Raw genomic sequence first — 7,023 nt, 5'->3', positions numbered from 1 at the left:
TATTATAAGTTAGTTTTCTTGCTCATTTTTACCAGAATTTTAATCCGTTCCGAATCCCAAAGGTTTAGCGATTTTTCCAGAATATTGATTTGTATCGATTTAGTGCAATCTATAATAGCCCCAAATAGTCCTGCTTTAATTGTTTTTCCAATGAACTTTTGGGCTTTTCGATTCATGTGTTATCTGTTGAAATAAATACAGCACCTGTCCATTGTCATGAGATTTAATGCAGTTTCCCAAACTTCCCCAGACAAACTGCCAATTTTTCTGGCATATCTTCCTTTGCTAAGTTTTCTGTCAGATTCAGCTTCAGTCTTCTTTCTCCTGGCGAATGAAACACTCAATCCAGATGAGATCCGGTGCCAGGTTAGAGCTGAATGTTGATGTCCTTGAGACCTCCGGTCCAGGAACTGTGTTGAACAGTTGAGAACGTCTCCCTTTCTGCGATCCGCTGAAATGCATCAGGTCACACTTCCCATTCTTGGCAGAGCAAAGACAACGGCATTACCAAGTTCAGGATCATGTCGGATACGGTAAAGCTGCAGGATGCGTGCAGTGATATGGCGGGGAGAATGTGAAGAATTTAGCCTTCGCAAAATATAACCAGTGTTATGTATTTGGCAAGTCCACACTGTTGCAGGATAATGAGATTCGCTAGTTTTTTTTTCTTTGGGAAACAGATTGCGCAGTTGGACTTCGATTGAAGTGCCCGAATGGGGAAGTTTAAGATATGGGCCAAACACAGGCAAATTGGACCTGCTGAGGCAGGCACCTTAGTCTACAGGGTCGAGAGAGCCGCAAATGGCCTGTTTCTGTGTTGTGGGACTCTCTGAGATCTTCGGTTCGTTGACGGAGCAACAACTGCATTTAATTCAATAAATGTCTGATTGAGTACCTTTCACACGTCTTTGTTTCCAGAAAACAGAGATTTCACAATGTTAACAGAGAAACAAAGGACTAAATATGCTGGAATCTCTATGAAAACCTCTATAATGCTGGAGGAATTCAATACCCTGGCAGCATGCTGTGAGTAAAGCAGGTTGTCAACGTTTTTCAGAATATTCCTTCAGAACTTTTCCGCCTGGTTTCAAACGCGCGTTTTCTCCCGCGGTAGGCGAACGTGATAACCACTGCACTACAGACGCATTGTCGGACACTTCCTGTAGACTGCAGCAGCAAGTATGAACATCCCAATGCGCAACGGGCACTGCAAGATGGTTGTGTGCTTCTGCTATACGATACGGGCGGCTGCCCAATATCTGAAAAAAACAAGTTCTCTGCCACAATAAAGGATTGAATCCACTTGACCATTCCCGCTGATCCCAACACCCGGAGATAATCCTGTCGCTAAGCAACGTGGTTCCCGCTGAATAAAAGCGAGGGGCTCGAACTGCACTATACATTTCACAGACAGCCAGTGCTCTCGAGCGTTGGAAGGACCAGTGGTGGGAAGCTCGGAATAGCGAGATCATGATGGAGGAGATTGTGTTTCATGCCGGGTTCTCGATACTGAACTGGTCCTGTCCCTCGTCCAGCCGCAGCTGGGAATGAAGGGTCGATCATATATTCAAACTAAAATCGAATTGCATGTTTATTATAGCAATATCTTTGGGCAGTTGTAGTCAAAGTGAATGGGAACGGCAGGAAAACGCACTCTCCTTACGGCCTGGAGCAGCACTCAAAATGGTGTTCCTGCTCAGGATCGAACTGGGGACCTTTCGTGTGTGAGGTGAATGTGACAACCGCTGCACTACAGAAAGCGGTGAATGCTTTGGCGTTTTACACGAAGGGCTTTCGCGGAACACTGGTGTGGCAGGAGGCAGATTTGGGAATATTTCCTCCGTGTTCAAAATGTCCACCAGCTGGTGAATAAATGGGCTCGTCCGGGATTTGAACCCGGGACCTATCGCTTGTTGTATATACGTCAGCACCCGAAGCGAGAATCATACCACTAGACCAACGAGCCCACATCCGTCTGTTCAGCACAGTGACACAATAAAACAGTTCAAATGTAGTTGCTGGAAGCCCACTGTCATTTCTGTTGCTGAATATAGAAATCCGACGGAGATGAACAAGGAAAGGATGAACAGTAGAATGAAGAATATTCTAAACAGACCATCACCAGGTAAAATCATGAATTAAGAATCCCTTTCTTTATGGAAAGAAGTGAAGTCCCTACAGAGAAAATGGAAGAGGAGAAGGTGGAACATAGAAGACGAAAATACGTATGATCAAACTTTGAAACAGAGTTATTATTATTGCATAACCCTGTTACAAATCCCAAGAACATCGTAAAATGCAAGTTTTATCGTTATCAATTATCTACTCATTTCCGAATCTCGCTTCTCGCACAGAGGAAAAACAATGACCTGGTTGTAGTTCATTGCTACTCTGCTCAGTGTAATTTGAGGATGACGGGACAGCTTCAGATGAACATATTATAACAAAAAATTCGCGCACTGAAATGTTTTCTCTTTATCAGGAGAGATTTGTGCAGTTAATGTGGAATAATTCACACACAACTTGGTAATATCGTCCATCTGAAAGAAAGTTAGTCGGAATTGAAACCCTATTCCACGATAAATTGCCAATGGGATGTGAGTGGCGGTGACAGCTTGTACTTGTCACATTCAGCAAGTAGAGTGGGTCGTTGGTCGCAGGGAACGTCACACGATCTCTCCTCATTGAAAGCGCTAGGCGAGGCAGAAATCTCGGTGTCCAAGCCTAGTACGTACAGGATGGTATTCAAGAATGCAGGGATTCACCTCTCCCGTCCTCGTAACGGTGCAGAGACAAACGGATTTATATCAAGGCCTGCTTGAGAACCAGAATTCAGAATACTGGGTCTTTGCCAACGTCATTCGCGGAGAAATGTGTTCCCGAAGGTGAACAAATTCAAACGATCAGCCACCTCCCTCGCTGGAAACAAATTCATGACGGTTGCGTCCCGGGTCCCCTTGTTCTTGTCTCGTTCAACAGAAAAATGAACAATTTGTTTCAAAGTCCTTCCCATTTACGGCGGTTGATAAACACCGGTAAATCATGAGTTTGCTCATTTTATTTTACATGAAGACTTATTCAGAAGTTGTGGTGAGATTACACATAAAGAGCTGAGTGTGGTGGTGAGGTGGCGAGAGAGGGATTGAGGGAGGTGCGAGTGGAGGCGAGGTAGTGTTCAATAAATCAGGCCGAATTGGCACTGCGGAGAATCCATTCCTGGATACGGTGATACAATGGTCGGAAATGGGCTGATCCTGAATCTGAAGAAAGGTACAGAATCTGAAGCAATTCCCTGGCCAGCAGAGGAACAAGAGCAGGTAGTGGAAGTTGTATCTCATTGCTACAGCTGTCGGACGGCCCGTGAGCTCCGTGGCTTAACTGGTCAAAACGCCTGTCGCGTAAACAGGAGGTCGTGGTTTCAAGTCCCAGCGGACCTTCCATTTATGAGATGAATTGCCGTGTGGTGAAGGCGGGTTCCATGCAAGCACAGCCAATCATGCATCTGCAATCATAAAACGAAATAACGCAAAAAGGAACAGAACAAATAAAAACTGTCCAGAAACGCTACCGGTCTTGCAGTGTCTGCGGAGCGAGAAACATGGGTGATCTGTTCAAATATAAAATATTTCCAATTACTTTGTTTTCCGTTCTCTTGCGTTCCACTGTGTGCTTTGTTGAGGGTAATAATCGTTTGCATAATGCGGGTGTGTCCTGCTTTGTGACCTTGCCCTGGTCAGGTTGACAAACTGGTACACACTGTGTTGCACAGATATTTTCTACTCGAACGCCGGCTATTCTGTTGCTTATTTCAAGATACCAGGCAGACTACGTTACAGATATGAGTTGGAATACACACAGATATCTAATACTTTTACACCCACTTGCTTCTAATAAATGTGGGCCACGATCAGTGCACGTTATCAACTTCCCCGCTAACTCAGGACTGTTCTTCGGACCCGCAGTGATACCGTTGACCATAGCACCAATGCAGGATCAACGCCGCTGTGATCTGTGATTGTTAGATATTGTTCGGCAAAACATTTACCAATGTATTTTTTATAGTGCAACAGAAAACGCTTGTGGAAGCGAAGGGTTTCACCCAATGGCGATGGTGGGATTCGAGCTCAGTCCTCCGTGGAGACTAGAGCGTTAATCCAGCGCCTTAGACCGCTCGGACACACTAACACACAACTGAAATTTCATTTTCATTCATTACACAATTGAGCTTATCGACTGAGCATGTTAATCTTGCTAGTTTTGTGCCCTCCGTGTGTGCTTTGAAACTCGCTCTCCCAGATCCATTCATTGAGGCTTGATGAATTTACCCTTTTTCCAACCCATCCAATACTTCTTCAAAACAGGTCGGAGAGAGAGATGGTAAATGGTTGTCACGTCATGCAGTGTGGCAGACCACGGGGTTTCTCAGACGTCAGTGCAGGGTTCTAATCTCCATGAATATTCTCAGAATCGACATGGGTCCGCAGGGTTAAGCTTGCACATTTGCCGCGGATGCAAGAGTGACCTGTGTTGTCATGTTCAGTGACCTTTGGACTTGTACACCAAGAGGTCCGTAAAGTGTCATCGCAATGTTCTTCATCCAGATGAAGAAATCCCAGCTTCCTCAGCCCGACATTGCCAGTGAAATCACTAACATTGGCTACTATTCCAGAAAAGCTCTGCTCAACGGTCTCTGCGTTATTCATAATGGTTCCAAACTGCGCCAACATATTTGTGAAGAAACGTCGAATATTGGCCGAAACACATTTTATGAAGACTTCATGATTCAATACGGGTTATTCGCTGTTGCCTTCTCAACAAATAGCAAAAGGTGCAACGCACCAGGAACTGCTCCGTCAACACTCTTCTGCGGATTGGGTTCGGAGTCTTGGTTTTTAATGAAAAGTAGTAATTAAGATGATCCGGGTTTATGTGGGGGTTTAGGTACGAGGTAATATCGGCTCTTGGATATTGTGAGGAGACAGATTTCGGTGATGAAAGTTGACGTTACTTTCTGAACTACAGCAGACGTATCAACAGGAATAAGGACACCCAGGTCAGTCATCCAAGAAGGTCACGGGTGATTAGATTGTCCGCAGAATTCCGCATTCCCGCCGTTTGCTTCTCCTGGCTTTCACTCCCAGCTGCTCAGATCATCACATCTGCCATTTGCCCCTCACTACTATCTATCTTCCGCCCTCACCTGTATTCTCAGTCCGTGTTGAGTGAACAACTCGATTGATTCAAACAATGTCCTGGATTTCAAGATGTTACACACCATCCCGTTCCGTCATCATTGTAATGAGTGCAGAAAAAATACCGCCTCTGGTGGGACTCGAACCCACAAACTTTGAATTACTTGTGCAGAGATTGAAATGAAAAGACCTCGGAGGAAGCAGCAAATTAAATTTACTTGGTCATCGCTGCAAAGAGTTTAATCAGAAAAGAGGAAAATACAGAGGAAAAGCATGTGGAAGAAAAGTGTAATAAAACTGTGTTCTCAGGGAGAGAAAATAACTGAAAACTATTGGATTGTGAGCGCAGTGGTCGAGGTGGAAGAAAAGTGTAATAAAACTGTGTTCTTAGGGAGAGAAAATAACTGAAAACTATTGGATTGTGAGCGCAGTGGTCGAGGAAATGCTTCTCAAGCCCAGGATAGAAAGAATAAATCCTGAGCCGTCCTTTAAATCGCCGCCCCATTCAGTTGCAAGACAGCTTTTCATGACAAGTAAAGCGGCTCAGTTTCTGGAAAATTACACGTTGGAAGTCCAGCGCTTTGTTTATTGCTCCAGCAAGCCCAGTCATCAGGTCCGGGTTCAATCGTGATCCCGTACTAACCGGATGGAGTGTACGGTTCGGTCTGTGACTCTGTGCGTTGCCTGCAGGATCACCGGTTTCCTCCCATGTCCCAAAGACGTATGGGTTGAGAGCTTAATTGGCCGCCGTAAAATGTCCCAGGTGTGCAGGTGAGCAATAGAATCTGGGGATAATTGACAGGAATGTGGTAAAAGTAAACTAAGATTGATGTGGATGGGTGATAAATGGTTTTGCGGACTCAGTTGGCCGAAAGGCCTGTTGCCGTGTTCCGTTCTCTGTGACTCCATGACTGTTTGGCTCTAAACCGAATTAGAGTGAATGATGTCCCTGCATCGCATTTTGTTTTGTCAGCATCGCAGTCGTTGGGAGAATCTTTCGGAAAAACGGTGAGGACACATTGAGCAATGAACCAGCATCATCAGTGCAACAATGACTGAAATCACAATTCTTGACCAATTCCCATTACAATGCTTTTTGCTTACGTTGAAAGTTTTGAAAATAAAAGTAGTAGATATACTCCTGATCAGTTGTGGATTTATGCTGAAATAAAAGTGAAAAGAAAAATGTGACATGCGGAAATAGAGGAAATTAAAGTTTCAGAACTATCAGTAGTCATCGACGCTTGGAAATCCGCTGTATTTGACCAACAGAGAAATACCACATTCCCTGGTTTCCTTTAGGCGTCAGAAAACAGCAATGTTTCTTCGTTTTGTTTCATTTCAATCTTTTGTTTGCACGAAATCATGGAACTTGCGTTTCAAAATTCGTGCAATTTATCAGTCACCACGGTTGACACCATTTAAAGTTCTCACCTCCGACGAAATGGTGATTTGCTGTTTCAGCGCACAGAGAAGTGTTGACTATCCGGAAGAAACCCTGAGCTCACCGCCCCTGGGTGGGCTCGAACCACCAACCTTTCAGTTAACAGCCGAACGCGCTGGCCGATTGCGCCACAGAGACAGCTGATGCCAAAACCCATCGACAATGTAACGGAGGAGGGACACAAATCAAGACACTTAATACCGTTCCCCATTCTGCGTTTTCCCTGCCAATTACCAGCGCGTGGTTTCGAGAATTTTACATCGCTTTCTAACTGATGGATTAAAATTAATTAGAATTAATTAATTAATTTCTAATTGAAGGTTTGGACATATCCCCGTGAGGTGGAGTCTGAAGGAATAGGAGATCTTACGAGGCAACACCTTCGTG

At 44.6% G+C, this 7,023-nt stretch overlaps 2 non-coding genes across 2 annotated transcripts; both read right to left on the bottom strand.

Annotated features, from left to right (window-relative positions):
• Positions 1–1,875: 1,875 nt before the first annotated feature.
• On the bottom strand, positions 1,876–1,966 carry trnap-cgg (transfer RNA proline (anticodon CGG)). The gene is given in 2 exon segments: positions 1,876–1,911; positions 1,931–1,966. It is a non-coding gene; the product is annotated as a tRNA-Pro (tRNA).
• A 4,734-nt stretch (positions 1,967–6,700) lies between these two features.
• trnan-guu (transfer RNA asparagine (anticodon GUU)) lies at positions 6,701–6,774 on the bottom strand. Its single transcript has one exon. It is a non-coding gene; the product is annotated as a tRNA-Asn (tRNA).
• Between the last annotated feature and the right edge of the window lie 249 nt (positions 6,775–7,023).

This window comes from Pristis pectinata, chromosome 23, assembly GCF_009764475.1.
Source record: "Pristis pectinata isolate sPriPec2 chromosome 23, sPriPec2.1.pri, whole genome shotgun sequence".
Lineage (NCBI taxonomy): Eukaryota > Metazoa > Chordata > Chondrichthyes > Rhinopristiformes > Pristidae > Pristis > Pristis pectinata.
Note: the sequence above shows the minus strand (reverse complement) of the source record. Positions and strands in the feature narration are given on the sequence as shown.